This window comes from Pristiophorus japonicus, assembly GCF_044704955.1.
Source record: "Pristiophorus japonicus isolate sPriJap1 chromosome 24 unlocalized genomic scaffold, sPriJap1.hap1 SUPER_24_unloc_2, whole genome shotgun sequence".
NCBI classification, from domain to species: domain Eukaryota; kingdom Metazoa; phylum Chordata; class Chondrichthyes; family Pristiophoridae; genus Pristiophorus; species Pristiophorus japonicus.
The window spans coordinates 2,642,750-2,661,116 of NW_027250649.1; the positions used below are offsets into that span (position 1 = coordinate 2,642,750).

The following is an 18,367-nucleotide window of genomic DNA, read 5'->3' on the forward strand; positions in this document are numbered from 1 at the left end:
AATCATTCTCGTATATTGCAAACATCTGGGATCCCAGCACTGAGCGCTGCGGCACACCACTAGTCACTGCCTGCTATTATGAAAAGGACCTGTTTAACCCGACTCTCTGCTTCCTGTCTGACAACCAGTTCTCTATCCGCGTCAGCAGTTTACCCCTAATACATTGTGCTTTAATTTTGCACAACAATATGCTGTTTGGGACCTTGTCCAAAAATACATCACATACACTGGTTCTCCATTGTCCACTCTACTCGTTAAATTTTCAAAAAATTCGACAAGATTTGTCAAGCATGATTTCCTCTTCATAAATCCATGCTGACTTGGACCGATACTGTTACTGCTTTCCAAATGCACTGCGATATAATCTTTAATAATTAGTTCCAACATTTTCCCCGCTACTGATGTCTAAACTGTCTATCATTACCCGTTTTCTCCCTCCCTCCTCAATTAAAAAGTGGTGTTACATTAACTACCCTCCAGTCCATAGGAACTGATCCGGTTGATAGACTGTTGGAAAATGATCACTAATGCATCCACTATTTCTAGGACCACTTCCTTCGGTAATCTGGGATGCAGACTATCAAGCCCCGTGGATTTACCGGACTTCAGTCCCATCAATTTCCATAACACAATTTCCCGTCTAATACGGATTACCTTCAGTTCCTCCTTCTCACATGACCCTCGGTCCCCTACTATTTTCGTCAGGTTATTTGTGTCTTCCTTCATAAAGACAGAACCAAAGCATTTGTTCAACTGGTCTGCCATTTCTTTGTTGGCCATTATAAATTCACCTGATTTTGAATGCAAGGGACATGCAGTAAGAAACCTATCTGGTTCAATAGTTTCATTTACGAATGTCCTTACCAGTCTAGGCCTATATGTGATTTCAGACACACAGCAATGTAGATCCAACTTTGCAGAAGACACGAAGCTGGGTGGCAGTGTGAGCAGTGAGGGTGATGCGAAGAGGCTGCCGTGTGACTTACAGTTAGGTGAGTGGGCAAATGCATGACAGTTGAAGTATAATGTAGAAAAATATGATATTATCCTATTCGGTGGCAATATATGATTGCACTCGTGAGGGTAGAGAGTTGATTTACGAGAACGTTTGCTCGGATTGCAGTATTTAGCTATGAGGAAATATTGGAAAGGCTGGGATTGTTTTCCTTGCAACAGAGAAGGCTGAGTGGGGACCTTACTGATGTCTATTAAATTATGATTTGCCGAGATAGTGATCTATTTCCCTAGTCAGAATTGTCAGCAACCAGGGGGCATAGATTTAAAGTAAATGGTAGGAGGGTGGAAGGGATTTGAGGGGAAATGATTTCACCCAGAGGTTGTTGGTTGTTTGGCAATCACTTCCTGAAAGTGTGGTGGATGCAGAAGCCCTCAACACGTTTAAAACATGACGTGTATTTGCACTTGAAGCGCCGTAATCCACAGGGCTACGGATAAAGAGTTTGAAAGTGTGAATCGGTTGGATAGCTCTTTGTTGGAAGGCGCGGACACGATGGGCGAAAATGACCAACTTCCGTGTTGTACATTTCTATGAGTCTATGACAACACAACCTTTTAAAATAGACACAGAATGATCTGGACTGACAGCACATCGCTTTTAATCAGACACATAATGATCCAGTTGTGATGCAAGTTCATCGACCTGAACAGTGAACACTGTTTCTTTCTCCGCAGATTCTGTGTGGTCTGCTGAGTTTTTCGAGATATTTCTGTTTTTAGTTCAGATTTCCAGCATCAACACTATTTTGCCTTTGTATTACTGCAACACTTGGTGGCTCTGTGGCGCAATGATAGGGTATTAGACCCCTAATCAATCATAAATGAGGCATTTAAAGGATCTGGTTCGAGTCCCACCGGAGTTGTATTTTGGGTCAGGAATTGGTGTTTCCTGGGCCGCACCGCACATTTTACTTCAGAGGGGGAAGCTGCGACCCCTGCACTTCCTGTTACACAAGTGGCTCCATTCCCTCTGAATTTTCTTAGCGCTCTGAATTTGTTGCACAGGAACAGGAGCAGGCCATCGCGCCTGTTCAACAGGGAGACCAGAAGTCCATTCACACCTCGAACTAGTTCCGAAGGACAGAAGGAATCCATTCCGCTCCTTGAGCCTGCCATACAAGAAGAGTAGAACTCTATTCGGCAGCTCAACCTTGTTGCATAAATGATTACACAATGCAGACCCACGAACATGTTGCATAGGAATAGGAGGAGGCCATGAAGACCTCCCCAGCCTGTAACACAGAGAGAACAGGGGACAATTAACTCCTCCAGAGTGTGGCATGGGACAGACGGAAGCAGTTCAGCTCCTTCAGCCTGTCTACAAGAAGAGTAGACGTCTTTTTAGTCCCTCGAACCTGTTGCATGGACTGAAGACGAGGCATTTCAGACACACGAATCTGTTATACTGGAACAGGAGGAGGTTAATCGAACACTCGAGCCTTTTATATAGGAACAGGGGAATGCCATTCCGTCCCTCAACCTGTTGAACAGGAAAATTCGGAACCGTTCAGCACCTGGAGCATATTAAACAGCGGTCGTAACAAATCCATCTGGTTCACTAGTCTCATCTGGGGAAGGAAACCTACTGTCCTTACCGGTCTGGTCTATATGTGACTACAGACCCAGAGCAATGGGTCTCAATCTTAAGTGTCCTCTAAAAGGGCCTAACGAACACGGTGCTCACCACAAACTTCGCAAAGACAGAGAGCGATGGACAACAAATGAAGGCCTATTTGCGATGCCCGCATGCTTGAATGAAGACAATGAACATTAGAACTTCTAAATTGTTACACAGGAACAAGAAGAGCCTCAATCCAGGTCAGCGAATGCGGACTCAGGAGACAATGAGCAGAATGTATAGCTAGCCCGGCTTCAAGCCCGAAAGCAGAGTGTAAGGATAGAAGGTAGCTTTTCATAGTGGTTGATGTTGGGTCGTGGCTTTCACAAGATACAATGCTGGGACCAATGTTGTTACCAATTTATATTAAGGCTTTCGACCGAGGAATCAAAAACACAATTTATATATTTGCACACGACACCAAATTAGGGAGGATAGTCTAAACTGACGAGGACTGCAACAAATTAGAGGAGGACATTAATAAACTTGCAGAATGGGCAACATAATTTCAAAAGTTATAAATTTGAGGTATTGCATTTGAGTAGGATGAATAGGGATGTCTCTTAATACTTGGATGGAGCCAGTCTGGGTGGCGTAGAGTCATAATGGGATCTTGACCTACAAATACACAAAACACTAAAAGTTACGACACCGTTTTGCAAAGTCATAAAAAAGCAAACCAAGCACTAGGATTTATTTCTAGACGTATAGAATTGAAAAGTAGGGACGTGATGCTATACCTGTATCTAACCATGTTTAGTGCATACTTAGAGCACTGCTTACAATTCCGGTCGCCGTGTTATGAATAGGATATAGACACATTGCAGAGCATGTAGAGAAGATTTACAACCATGATACCAGAACAGCCAGTGTATACATATCAGTAAAGGAAAAACACGCTGGGTCTCGATTCTCATGAAAATTAAAGATTGTAGGTTTAGCTAAATGCGATATTTACTAAAATGAAAGAGTGGATACAGTGAGACTGTTTCCGCTTGTGGGGAGAGCATAACCAGAGGCCATCAAATACGGTAATCACCATGAAATCAAGTAGGGAATTCCGAAAAATTTATTTACCCGAAGAGTGGTGTCATTGTGGAACTCGCCAACACAGGGAGAGTTTGAAGCGAATAGTATGGATGCATTTAAGGTGAGGCTCGACAAGTACACGAGGGAGAAGGAAAAAGAGGGTTCGGCTGATAGATTTAGATGAGGAAAGCGGAGAGGAGACTCCAGTAGAACATAGCCGACTGGCTGGGTCGAATGACCTGTTTCTGTACCATATATCAGATGTAATCTAATGTAAACCTTTGTGAGCTTATTGTACAGGAACAGGGCGAAGCCATTCAGGCCATTGAACCTTTTACACAGGAGCAGGCTATTCATCCCCTCAAACATGTTAAATAGAAACAGGAGGCGGCCATTCAGATTTTCAAGCGGCTCACATAAGAAGGCAGGCAGGTAGTTTAATGCCTTCCAGACAGTTTTACAGGAACTGGAAAAGGCGATTCAATCCCCAGAATCTATTGTATAGGAAGAGGAGGTGGCCATTCAGCTCATAAATGCTCTTACACTGGAAAAGCAGGAGGACGTTCAATATCCCGAGCATGTCAAATAGAAAAAGGAGAAGGATATTCATCCCATAGAGACGGGTTAAAAAGGAACAGGAGGAGGCCATTAGCCCCTCATCTTATTACACAAGAACAGGAGGACAGCATTCAGCCCCTCGAGCATGCTACACAAAAACAGGAGGAGGCGATTCAGCCACTTGAGACAGTTACACTGGAACGAGTAGTAGTCATTCAGCGCTTCGAGCCTGTAGCAGTGGAACAAGAGGAGGCCAGACCAACCTCTCCAACAGAAGCACACAATTTATCTCGTGAAAACTCTTACATAGGAATAGAAGGGTTTGATTTCGCCCCTTTCTTCCTATTAGACGGCAACAGGAGGCGGCAATTTAAGCTCTTGATCTTTGTATTTCGGAACCGGAGCAGATCATTCTGTCACTCATGTCTGTTACACAGGAGCTGAAGAAGGCTATTCATCGACTTGACCCATTTGCACTGGTAAAGCATGAAGTTAAGGTACGGTAGAAAAGTGGTTATGTTACTTTTTTATTAATTCAGAGACATGAGTAACCTTCCAACCATGGCAGCTGGGGAATTTAAATTTAGTTATTTAAATATATCTGGAATTGAAATGCTGTTATCCTGTCTTTCTTCATCAAATCTATCAGCATTAAGCTCTATTCCCGTGAACCACATATGTTTATCTAGCCATCACTTGAATTAATCTACACTATTTGCTTCAACCACTCCCTGTGGCAGTAACGTCCACATTCTCACGACTATCTGTGTAAATAAGTTCATATTTGAATTTTTTATGAATATCTTATATTGATGGCTTCTCGGTTTGCTCTTCCATACAAGCGGAAACACTCTCACTGTAACTACGATATCAAAAAACATTTCATAATTTTAAAGACATTATTTGGTCAATCTCAGCTTTCTTTTTTCAAGAAAAAAGAGCCCAGCATATTTATCATTTCTTGATAGGTATACACTTGCATTTCTGGTACCATCCTTGTAAATCCTTTTTCCACCCTCTACAATGTCTCACTAGCCTTTTATACTGTGGTGACCAGAAATGTATGCAGTATTTCAACTGCTCTATACAAATTTCTACTTTTCAATTCTATCTCGTTAGAAATAAAACCTACTACTTTGTTAGAAGTTTATGGCCCGGTTAACCATATGTCGCTACATTCACTGATTTGTATATGTTTATTCTGAGATCTCTTTGCTCTTCTATCCCACATTGCTTCGTATTTACTGAGTAAAACATGATCTCCCTATTTTTGTTAACAACATGTAATACCTCATATTTATTTATGTTGAAATTAATTTGCCAATTACATGTGCATTTATCAAATTTATTAACATTACATGAATTAATTAAACATCAACACCATATCTAATTTCTTGTTAATGTTTCACTCAATTGTAAATTGATGTTTGAAATCGATTATTAAAAATTACAACCTGCAACCGTGTAGAATCAAATACGGGTCTGCTGTGCTACAGGCGAGAATTTAACTCCTAAACCACCAATGTTGCGATTGATAGACTGTCGCAGGTCATACTTACATTACTTTCGCTTTTAATCAATACAAGTAAAGCCACTGCTGTAAAATAAAATGCAACGTGCAACAGATGCTGTAAAAGCGATTGTTCATTTACTGATAGATACACTGGGCAGCGCACAGAACATCTGTGGACAGGGTTAACGTTTCAGGTCCTTGAGCAGTCGTCACTAAGGGTTTGCATCTTTGCTTCAAAGTATCGAAGGTTCTACTTGAGCTTCCTTTCCTCACTCGACACACAAAAAACCCACGACCTTGGCGTCATTAGCACCACGCTGTAAGCACCTGAGCTAACCGGCCTTCCTATACTATTGTAAATCTCATATTCAATTTAATTTGGTGGCCGCGACATATTTCCGAGACCTCGTCAAATTGCCAGAAACTATCTGGCATTTTCCTGCACTTATCCCTTTGCACACAACCTGCATTTGTCAATCATTCACTGTACTATCTTCCTCTTGCTCTTCTTCGACAGGCTTGAGGGGCTGAATGTCCTCTGCTTTTCCTATGCAACAGTATCGAGGGGCTGAATGGCCTCCTCCTATTCCTTTGTGTTATAAATTGGATCCTTCTTTTCCTAAGTAATAAGCTCGAGGGTCTGAATGGCCTTCACCTACCCCGTGCAAACGACTCCAGAGACAGAATGGGCAAATCCTGTTCTGATAAAACAGGCTCGAGTGACGGAATAGTGAACCAGATCAGTTTGGTACAGTGATCGCCATTACTGATACATTTAAAATACCAGATTAATTTAATTTAATTTAAAATTCCCTACTGCCGTGGTGGGCTGTGATTTCCTGTCTTTGGATTACAAGCCCATGGCAGAACAATTATTGCATTATGTTGGACCTCATTCTGTTCCTGTGCAACAGGTTGAGGGACAGAATGGAATCCTCTTGATCCGATGTAACAGGATTAAGGGTCTGAATTACCTCCTCCTTTTGCTCTGTAATCGGTTAGAGGGCTGATTGGTCGACTCGTGTTCCTCAGTAACAGATTCGCGGGTGCTGAATGAATCTGGGAAAAATCTTCTCCAGCCCATCCAGGTGATCGAAACTGGTCCAGGAGATCACCCTGGCCGTCTTTGATTCCTGCCGTACTTACCTTCATATCCGCGCCAGCCAACAGTATAATCCCAAATTATCATCTATAGGTCCGTATCCCGACAGGTTACAGCTCTTTAAATGCCCATCCAAGCATGTTTAAAGGTGCTGAGAGTTTCTGCAACCATCACCCTTCCAGGAAGCCCCCCTTCTCCCGCCTCAAATCCCCCCTAAAGCTTCCAACAACCACTTTTAAACTATGCACCCTCATAATTGACCACTACACGAAAGACAATGGGCCCTTATTATTCTTTATGTCCAGGCCACCCTAAACATTGTGCACCTCAATGAGGCCTCGTCTTCACCTCCTCTGTTCGAAAGAAAACAAACGCAGCATAAGCAATCTCACCTCATAGTTATGATTCTCCGTAGCAGGCAGAATCTGCTCTGTACCCTCTCGAGTGCAATCCCTTTTTCCCGTAATACAGCGACCAGAACTGCACGCAGTACTCCAGCTGTGGCCGAACCAGAGTCTTAAAAAATGTAGCTTAAACTCCCTGCTCTTGAATTCTATTTCTTAGCAAATAAAGGCATGCATTCTGCAGGCCTTCTTAACCATCTTATCCACCTGGCTTACTACTTTCAGTGAGCTGTGGACCAATGGTGGAGCAGTTGGAGGCGTGGCCTATTCATTGAAGCTGTGCTGTAGTGAGAGAACGAGCTTGCTGCTGTTGCTCCTGCCTGGAAGGCCTGGAGTGAGCCCTGTGAAACAGCCCAGGAAGAGGAGGAAGGGGCTTATTACAATTCCAATTCATCCAGAGGGAGAGGAGGAGAGCTGAAAATTCAACAACTTTAATACTGCTGCAGAGAGTTGGAGAGAGGTGGAAAAAGAACAACTATCCAGTGTGGAAGGAGAGAGAAACTTCATCATCCAAAGGTGGGTGTATTTTGGTGCATTCCCCGAAAGACTTTGTTGTATCGATGGGGGGAGGAAAGAAGACCATTTCGAGGGCTGGAACATCGCGGGGGGTGTGTGTTTGTGGAAGTGTGTGTGGGAGTCTTGCTTACAGCTAGGCCCCACACACGACTGAAGCACCCCACCCCCATTGCCTAGCTTAGGATAGCTGGAGCTACTTGGCTGAAGAATCATTAATCACCCTATTTAACATCGTTGGGAGTGTGTGCCTGGGTGGCTCCAGCTACCCCAGGTGAAGACATCTTCTCCCCCCACCCGAAGACCATCCCGTAAGACTGTGTCTTGTTTTTCCATCATCTGGGGAGTGCACCCCAAGAAACACCCACCCATCGCTGTGAGGGGAGATCTGCCCTCACAGCTTCCCTCTTTCCTAGCCCCCTCTCTCTCTCTCCATCACTCTCGCTGTCTCTCCCCTCTCTCTCTGAGAGCCCCTTTCCTCCTAATTAAAAAAAAACAATTGAGACAACTGAGCAGAGGGAGCAAGGCCCCTCCCCAATTGTCAACTAGGAGAGAGGTGTGCCCCATTAAGAGCGCCCTCTGCTCAAAATACCAACGAGGCCAATTAAAGACCATTAAGGCCTGTGAATTTGGGGTGGGTGTAGACCTTAAAGGGACCCCGTGTTGGCGACCCCATCCACGCCGGTGGCAGGGCCAGCAAGGACATATGCGCAGGCGGCGTCCACATCCACGGCGTCTCCTGCGCCTCCTGCTGCCTTGCCACCATTCAGACTGATAACAAAAAAACACAGGTCAAGAGCTGCACTCACCGCACAATGAGCATTGAGGAGTGCGTGCGGGCGATGGCAGGGGTAGTCGGCCCCTCGGCCATTGTCGCGGCCTCCAAGATGTCTGGGAAGGCTGTGTTCTTCCTGGGGTCGGAGCGCGTGGTGTCCCTGGCCCTTGAAAAGGGGCTCACGTTGGGCGGGACGTTCCTGCCGGTGGACCCTCTCGAGGCCACCGCACCGAGGATCATCCTTTCTAACGTCCCGCCCTTTGTTCCCGCTGGGCTCCTCCTCCCTCACCTATACCAACTGGGGGAGGTAAGGTCGGGGATCAACCCCATACCGCTCGGCCTCAGGGAGAACAGCATGCGCCACGTTTTGTCCGGCTGGCGCGGGAGGAGACGACAGAGGGTAGTTTTAATGTGGTGCATGAGGGGACTGCCTACCGCATCTTCTGGACGTCAGATGGTGTGCGGTGCCATGCATCTACGGAGGTAGGGTATGTTCATAAGAACTGCCCCGCCTCCAAGGCCGCCAAACCACCGAGGGCGGTCAAGGCTGGCGCTGCTGCCACCCCTCCCTCTAGTAGCGTCCACGTGCCGGGAGCTGTGGGTGCGCAGGCATCGTTGGAGGCCTTTGTTTTCATGGCCTCCGCCGGGGGGGATGGAGAGCGTCCGATTGGAAAGAAGGTGCAGAGGAAGGCGAAACATCTCGACGCGGGTCCCCTCAGTGCGCCAGACAGTTTGATCACCGCGCTCAGCCCAACCCAGTCATCGGTGAGCGCGGGGTGCCCTGAGCCTGTGCCCGAGCCCTTGACCAATACCCCAGAGGGGCTTGGGCGTGGGCAAGATAAGGAAAATGGGGGGGTGGAGCGGGAGGCCTCGGCAGACATGGAGGTCTACCTGCTTCCGTGAACCCCCAGGAACGAAAGGAGGCGCCGCTCCAATGAGGCGGAGGGGGAACAACATCCCTCCGCGGAGGAGTCGTTGCCCGCTGCGTGTCCTGCGTCCCCCACCAGCGCCCCCAAACTGCGCCATAGGCGAGAGGAGTCTGTCCCCGGTGAGACTGAGACAGTCGAGGCTGCCCAGCCTCTGCCTCCCTTGGAAGATCTGCATGTCGTGGGGGGCGTGGGGCCAGCGGAGGAATGCGTAGCCGCCGGGTCGAGCGTCCCGGGACTGAGGCGGGCCGGGCCGAAAAGGCCGAACCTGCGTCCACCCAGCTATTTATCCAACTTTTCCCGGGACTTGCACGAATCAGCAGAAAATGAAAATTTAAAAAATGTTAATATACATCCACACGCTGGGCCGGAGGGTGGCGGCGGGGTGGGGGAGGAAAACCAACCCTCGCCCCCTACTTTGGAACTGGGGGACAGGGTAGACCTGTAGAATTTCCTAAACCAGGTCTCACCGTGTTCCCCGGCTCCTGGGGCAGAGGAGGAACCCCTTCCGCTGTCGCTTCCTGACCCAGCACCGCATTTATAAGAGCCCAGTGGGGACTGCTCTGCCGACGATCCTCGGGGTGGGATCGGGCCAGAGCCAGGGTTGGATGGAGCGGCCGGGCCGTTTGCCGTACCTCGTGCATTCGTCGGGCCGGCTGCTGGCGGTGACATCCCGGAGGGGGACGGGGACTCGGTGGGGGACTCGGGAGAAGATCTCGAGTCCATCGCCAGTAAGGCAGTGGATCTCCTCGTGCCCGCCGCTGAGTCCCCCCTCATTCCTGCAAAGGAACTGCGGAACTTTTTGGTCCAGAGCCCGGGTCGCTGCAACCGAGCCCATCTGGCCCGGGAAAGATAGTCTGAGCTTGTGTTGCTCATCGCTTCCGTCCGCGCCGCCGCTAAAACCATGGCTGCGTGCGGGCCCTTATCAAAGGGGCAAGGCCTTGAGCTGCGCCGGCTCAAAACGTTCCTCGCTGGGCTGCTGAAGGAGTGGAGATCAACCAACGACTCCAATCCCCCCCCCCCACAATAGGTTAGGTAGAGGTTGCACTATAATCTAGTCATATAGATAACCATCGCCAGCCTCAAAATCAACGGCGGCAGAGAGGCACGCCGTAGATTTAACAATTTTTCACTCCTGCGGGAGGGGAAAAATGCGGTGTGCTTCCTGCAAGAAACCCACACCGTTCCGGGAGACGAAGCCACGTGGCTCCTGGAATGGCAACGAGATGTCCGCATGAGCCACCTCACCGCCACTTCATGTGGGGTGGCCATCTTGTTGGCCCCGCATTTTCAGCCGGAGATCTTGGAGGTCGAGGAGCCCGTGCCAGGCCGCTTGCTGCACGTCTCGGTTCACCTGCGGTACGTGCCACTCCATCTCGTGAAAGTGTACGCTCCTCAGCTCGGAGCGCAGAAAACACGCTTCTTCGAAGAGGTGACCGCTCTTCTTCGCTCTGTCGACGTCGGCAACTGCATTGTCATCGGGGGGTATTTTAATTACACTCTTGAGGCGAGGGACCGCTCCGTTGCCCCGCAGAGCATGACGGCGATGGAGAAGTTGAGGGACCTGGTCGGGTCCTTCGCCTTCGTGGACGTCTGGCGAAATCTCCATCCCGACTCCAACGCCTTTACTTGGGTGAGGCCTGGAGTAGGATGGTCCAGAGTCGACCGCCTTTACGTGTCTCGACCGTACGTTTCCTGCGTCCCGGCGGCCTCCATGCGACCGGTGTCGTGTTCGGAACACCACCTGGTGTGGGCGGAACTCACTTCGCTCCGCGCGAGTACGGGGTCTGCGTACTGGCATTTTAACAACCAGCTGCTGGAGGACGTGCGGTTCCAGGACTCATTCCGTCGTTTCTGGGCCGACTGGAGAAGGAAGCAGGGGGGCTTCCCCTCCTTGAGGCTATGGTGGGACGTGGGCAAGGCTCACATCCGTGTATTCTGTAAAGAATACGCGAGGGTGTCGACCAAGAAGCGGGCGGCCAGATTCGGGCGCCTAGAAAAAGAGGTGCTCGACCTGGAATCCCGTCTCGGTCAAGTCGTCGAGGACCCGGCCCTGCGGATGGTGTACGAAGCGAAGAAGGCCGCGCTGAAGGACCTGCAGCTCGTCGGGTCCCGAGGCGCGTTCGAGAGGTCGCGTATCCGGTTCCTGCGGGATCTGGACCATGGCTCCCCCTTCTTCAACTCGCTGGAAAAAAGACAGAGTTTCCGTAAGCAGCTTTTGACGCTGCTGGCCGACGACGGCTCTCTCGTCTCGGATCCGGAGGGCGTCATCAACAGCGCCCGTGAATATTACGGGGCTCTGTTCTCTCCGGAGCCGTCCAGCGAGGAAGAGCGTAGAGTTTTGTGGTAAGACCTGCCGAAGGTCAGCCCGGAGGGGGCCGAAAATCTGGAACCTCCACTAAGCCTGGCGGAGCTGACCGGCGCGTTCGACCGGCTCTCGAGTGGAAAATCCCCGAGGCTGGACGGGCTGACCGTGGCGTTCAACAGGGTGTTCTGGGACATCCTGGGGGGTGACTATGCGCAGGTCCTGGTGGAATGTCTGGCGACCGGGGAGATGCCCCTCTCTTGGCGCAGGGCAGTCATCGTCCTGCTGCCTAAGAAGGGCGATCTCCGCCTCCTTAAGAACTTACGCCCGGTCTCCCTCCTCAGCACGGACTACAAATCTTCGCCAGGGCGATGTCTGCTCACCTTGGCGACGTGCTGGACCACATGATCCAGCCCAACCAGTTCTACAAAGTCCCGGGCCGGACAATCCACGATAACATCCATCTGGTCTGGGACCTCATCCATCATTCCCAGGAGGCGGGTCTGTCGGTCGCCTTCCTATCTCTCGACCAAGAGAAGGCGTTCGACAGGGTGGATCACGACTATCTTTTCGGAACTCTGCGCGCTTTCGGGTTCGGGATGCATTTCGTCGCCCGGATCCGACTTTAGTACGCCGCCGCGGAGTGTCTGATTAAGGTTAACGGGTCCTTGAAGGCGCACTTTCGCTTTGGGAGAGGGGTGCGCCAGGGTTGCCCCATATACGGCCAGTTATATGCCATCTGCATGGAGCCTTTCCTGCGCCTCCTGCGGACGAGGTTGACGGGACTCGCTCTGCAAGGGCTGGGCGTGGAGGTCGTCCTCTCGGCTTACGCCGAAGACGTGCTCGTCACGGTAGAGTATCCCGCTGACCTGCGGAGGATGCGTGAGTGCCAGGAGATTTACTCGGCGCAATCCTCCACCAGGATTATCTGGGAGAAATGTTCCAGACTCCTGGTGGGTCAGTGGCGAGTGGACTCCCTGCCGGAGCAGCTCAGGCCTTTTGCCTGGAGCATGACCCATCTACTCTATCTGGGAGTGTACCTTAGCCCGGACGAGGAAGCCTGACTGGCGAACTGGCAAGAGCAGGAGGCCAAGGCCGCCGCTCGCCTAGGGCGCTGGACAGGACTGCTCCGAGTGCGTCCTACAGGGGTCGAGCTCAAGTCCTAAACCAGCTGGTGGCCACCTTCCAGGAGCTGCCTATCTTTTACAAGGAACTCACCAGGGTCTGGAACAAAGTCTCCACCAAGCGCAGCTCTCCACCGGCTGGAGTGGCGGCTGTCCTGCAGGAGCCGCTGCTCGGGAATCCGTACCTCCACGACCGAGGTTTTAGGTTGCGGTTGGACGAGAGGGCTGTGGCTGGTGAGGTGACCAGGGTCTTGGACCTGCTCGATGGAGGAGGAGCGGGCTGGATGGCGCCAGACTCGCTGGTGTGGCGCCTAAATTCAACCAATGTCCGCCGTGCGGCCAATGCCATCAAGTTGCTAAAAACAGCTCTGGGCCCTGACTGCGTTAGGTGCATCGAGGAGGCTCAAGCACGTAGGGAGCTCCAGTCCGAACTAACCCCCGTCCAGACGGAATTCCTCATCGGCGCCAAACCCCGGAACCTCCCTCGGGAGCCGGCGCCTCACAACTTGAGCCGCCTCGAGGAAATCCCCTCCGTGCCTTTCAGTTCTGTGCGGAGGGGTTTCCTGTATGGGCTGATCCTGCACACTCTCAACTTTGCCATCATCGCCTGCCATCTGGACACACCATGGCGTACCATCTTGCCGTCCGGAGGAGGCGGGGGTCCCCGATGGAGGGCACTCTACGTGGGAGTCCTCCCACGATTTAACGGGGACTTGGCCTGGTGGGTGGAAGCACGGAGGAGTGCCGTGCAATAAATTTTTAAGCCGGTTCACGGGCTCCCAGGCCGCCTGCAATTTCTGCCTTCTGGAAGAGTCTGTGTTCCATGTTTTTAATGAATGCACGAGGTTGCAGTCCCTGTTATATTATTTGAAGGGGCTGCTCCTGAAATTCTGTCTGCACTTCAGTCCCACACTCCTGATCTTTGGGCACCCTGTGCGGAGGGGAGCGGGTAGGTCCGAGGGCCTCCTCGTTGGACTTCTCCTGGGCAAGGCCAAGCGTGCCATCAGCCGGTCCAGACAGCGGGCGGTCGAGGGGTCGTTCAGCCAGACTGCCTGCCTCTCTTCCGTGCATACATCCGGTCCATGGTGTCCTTGGAGATGGAGCATGTGGTGTCCACCGGTGCTCGCGGCCTTCCGCGAGAGGTGGGCACCGGAGGGACTGGAGTGCATCATCAAGCCCGGCAACCAAATTTTAATTTGATTTTATATTTTAAATTTAATTTGTTTTAATTGCCAATGTTTTTTAGTGTCACACTCCCCTTTTATAGGGGGCACTTGGAGAAAGAAAAATCTGATTTTAGTGCCCACAAAAACTTAAAAAAAAAACAAAAACACAAAAAAAAAAGAAACACAAAAAAAAGGGCCTTGTAAATGTTTGGTGTGCCCCCCCAGAACGGGGGGACACGATTTAAGAATTAATGTTTTAGTTTCCTCCCAAAAGAGTTCTGTGGACAAGCATTCCAAGGTCCCTTTGTTCATCTACAATATTAAGCGGACTACCGCTTAATGTTTATACACTTTCCTTATTAGCCCTTCCAAAGTGCATCACCTCACACTTCTCTGAATTATATTCCATTTGCCACTGCTCTGTCCACCTGACCAATAGATTGATATCCTACTGCAGCCCATGACTTTCCTCTTCATTATCTACCACACAGCCAATTTTGGTGTCGTCTGCAAACTTCTTAATCATACTCCCTATATTCAAATCTAAATTATTGATATTTACCACAAAAAGCAAGGGACCCAGGACTGAGCCCTGCGGAACCCCACTAGAAACATCCCTCCAGTCACAAAAACATCCAGCAATCATCGCCCTTTGCTTCCTACCTCCAAGCCAATTTTGGATCCAACTTGCCAGTTTGTCCTGGATCCCATGGGACCAGTCTACCATGTGGGACCTTATCAAAAGCCTTGCTAAAGTCCATATATACTACATCATCCGCATTACCATCATTGACCCTCTTGGTTAACTCCTCAAAAAATTCAATCAAGTTCGTCAAACACAATCTTCCCTTAACAAATCTTGGCTAACTGTCCCTAATTAATCCTTGCCTTTCCAAATGCAAAGTTTTCCTGTCTTTCAGGATTTTTTCCAATAATTTTCCCACCACGGAGGTTAGGCCGACAGGCCTGTAATTACTCGGCCGATCCCTTTCTCCCTTCTTAAACAAGGGTACTACATTGTGGGTGGCTCTGAAAAGAACCAATGTGTAATTAGATTAAATCTTGTCCACTTTACTTGCTCTTACTGGGCCCAGCATTGGAATCTTTGTCAGAAGCACCGCCTGGATTTTTGGCTGTTCAGACATGATAATTTTGAATTGTGTGTCAGAATTTCCAGAAGGCATTCGATAAAGTGCCACATAAGAGGTTCCAGCACAAGATAACATTTTATGGGGTTGGGGATAATATATTAGCATGGATAGAAGATTGGCTAACTAACAGAAAACAGAGGGTCGGGATAAAAGGATCATTTTCCGGTAGGCAAACAGTAACTAGTGGGGTGCCACAGGGATCAGTGCTCGGGCCTCAACTATTTACAATCTATATTAATGACTTGGATGAAAGGACTGAGTGTCATGTAGCCAAGTTTGCTGATGAGACAAAGGTGGGTGTAGAAGCAAATTGTGAGGAGGACACAAGAAAACAGCAAAGGAATAAGTGATTGGGCAAATTTTTGTCAGATGAAGTATCTTGTGAGAAAATGTGAGGTTATCCACTGTGCAGAAAAAAGTAGTCAAACAAAGTATTATTTAAATGGAGAAAAATTGCAAAATGCTGCAGTACAGAGGGACTTGGGGATCCTTGAGCATGAAACACAACAAATAAGCATGCAGGTACGGCAAGAAATCAGGAAAGCAAATTGAATGTTGGCCTTTATTGAAAGGGGGATGGAGTATAAAAGCAGAGAACACCTGCTACAAATGTACAGGGTATTAGTGAGGCCAAACTTAGAGTACTGCGTTCAGTTTTGGTCTCTATTTTTAAATCAGGATATAATTGCATTGGAGGCAGTTCAGAAGAGAAGGTTCACTCGATATATTCCGGAGATGAGGTGGTTGACATATGAAGATAGGTTGAGTAGATTGGGCCTGTACTCATTGGAGTTCAGCAGGATGAGCGGTAATCTTATACAAATATATAAAATAATGAGGGATTTCGACAAGCTTAATGCAGAGAGGATATTTCCACTCATACGGGAATCTAGAACGAGGGAGCATAGTCTAAGAATAAGGGCAACCCATTTAAAGCTGAATTGAGGAGAAATTTCTTCTCTGAGGATCGTAAATCTGTGGAATTCTCTGTCGCAGAGAGCTGCAGAGGCTGGGTCATTGAATATATTTAAGGCGGAGATAGACAGAGTTTTGAGTGATAAGGGAATAAAGGATTATGGGGAACGGCAGCAAAGTGGAACTGAATCCGTGATGGGATCATCTATGATCGGATTGAATGGCAGAGCAGGTGCAAGGGGCCAAATGGATGACTCCTGCTCCGGTTTCTAATGTTCTTATGTTCCAGGCTTCGATCTGATAGAGCAGCCCATTGTGCGGCACCTTACCAAAAACTTTCAGGAAGTCTGGACAGGGGAGGGTGAGGGGAGGCCTGGGTCAGTCTGGGACAGGGGAGGGTGAGGGGGGTTTAGTCTGGGACAGGGGATGGTGAGGGTGTTCTGGGTCAGTCTGGGACAGGGGAGGGCGAACGGGGGTTCAGTCTGGGACAGGGGAGGGCGAGGGGGGGTTCAGTCTAGGACAGGGGAGGGTGAGGGGGTTCTGGGTCAGTCTGGGACAGTGGAGGGTGAGGGGGGTCTGGGTCAGTCTGGGACAGATAAGGGTGAGAGCGGGGGGAGGTTCTGGGTCAGTCTGGGAGAGCAGAGGGTGAGGGGGGTTCTGGGTCAGTCTGGGACATGGGAGGATGAGGGGTGTTCTGGGTCAGTCTGGGACAGGGGAGGGTGAGGGGTGGGGTCTGGGACAGGGTAGGGTGAGGGGGGTTCTGGGTCAGTCTGGGACAGGGGAGGGTGAGGGGGGAGTCTGGGAAAGGGGAGCGTGAGGAGGGGTTAGGGTCAGTCTGGGACAGGGTGGGTGAGTGGGGCCTCTGGGACAGGGGAGGGTGAGGGGTGGGGTCTGGGACAGGGGAGGGTGAAGGGTTTCCGGGTCAGTCTGGGACAGGGGAGGGTGAGGAGGGGTCTGATTCTGGGTCAGTCTGGGACCAGGATAATTGAGGGAGGTGTTGTCTGCTCCAGCCCTGTACAGTGCCCGGTAAGTGGCGCACATTTCCTGAGTGTGTGCTGGGAATTGAAGACGTTTGATTTGTATTTCTGCACGCAGCCAGAGTCAGCATCTTCAGGGAAGGAGAGCGGCTGTCAATAAATGTAGCTTCCCGCAGCTCACAGTGAGAGTGGAGCTAACATGGGTCGGGGTCTGGGGGTGGGGGATGAGGCAGAGGGATCACTGCCCCCATGTGGTGACCCAGTATCCCTGATCTGTGGGCCAAAGCTCTGAGGTCTGGCGGCTTCTCCAGGGTCCGTGAGGTTCCATGGTCTCTGTGACTTCTCAGGAGGAGCGCAGAATGTGGGGCTTCAGCATCAATCTGACTCAGGATTCATGACCAGAAGGTTTGTAGAAGTTTCCTTTCAGTTTGCGGACCCTCCAGCAGCGGCTTCCCCAGAAACAGGGCAGTTCGTGCATCCCCCATAGTGTGCAGTATGTTCAGTGTCTGACCCTGAGCTGCCCCAGGGAGGGGGCAATGTGTGATGGCCCTGTGGGGTGCAGTATATTCAGTGTCTGACTCTGAGCTGCCCCAGGGAGGGGGCAGTGTGTGTTGTCACTGTGGGTGCAGTATGTTCAGTGTCTGACCCTGAACTGCCCCAGGGAGGGGGCAGTGTGTGATGTCCCTGTGGGGTGCAGTACGTTCTGTGTCTGACCCTGAACTGCCCCAGGGAAGGGCAGTGTGTGATGTCCCTGTGGGGTGCAGTGTCTGACCCTGAGCTGCCCCAGGGAGGGGGCAGTGTGTGTTGTCCCTGTGGGTGCAGTATGTTCAGTGTCTGACCCTGAACTGCCCCAGGGAGGGGGCAGTGTGTGATGTCCCTGTGGGGTGCAGTACGTTCTGTGTCTGACCCTGAACTGCCCCAGGGAAGGGCAGTGTGTGATGTCCCTGTGGGGTGAAGTGTCTGACCCTGAACTGCCCCAGGGAGAGGACAGTGTGTGATGTCACTGTGGGGTGCAATGTCTGACCCTGAGCTGCCACAGGGAGGGGGCAGTGTGTGATGTCCCTGTCGGGTGCAGTATGTTCTGTGTCTGACCCTGAGCTGCCCCAGGGAGGGGCAGTGTGTGATGTCCTGTGGGGTGAAGTGTCTGACCCTGAAATGCCCCAGGGAGGGTGCAGTGTGTGATGTCCCTGTGGGGTGCAGTATGTTCTGTGTCTCACCCTGAGCTGCCCCAGGGAGGGGCAGTGTGTGATGTCCCTGTGGGGTGCAGTATGTTC

The 18,367-nt window shown here is 50.3% G+C and overlaps 1 long non-coding RNA gene across 3 annotated transcripts in view; it reads right to left on the reverse strand.

Moving 5' to 3' along the window:
- Positions 1 to 1,609: 1,609 nt before the first annotated feature.
- LOC139241218 (uncharacterized) overlaps positions 1,610 to 18,367 on the reverse strand; it is a 29,996-nt gene continuing 13,238 nt past the window's right edge. For 2 of the 3 annotated variants that reach the window (XR_011588821.1, XR_011588822.1), the window contains exon 3: positions 1,610 to 2,249. This is a non-coding gene — a long non-coding RNA (uncharacterized lncRNA). The remainder of the gene's footprint in view (positions 2,250 to 18,367) is intronic. The other variant, XR_011588823.1, reaches the window with a different exon arrangement.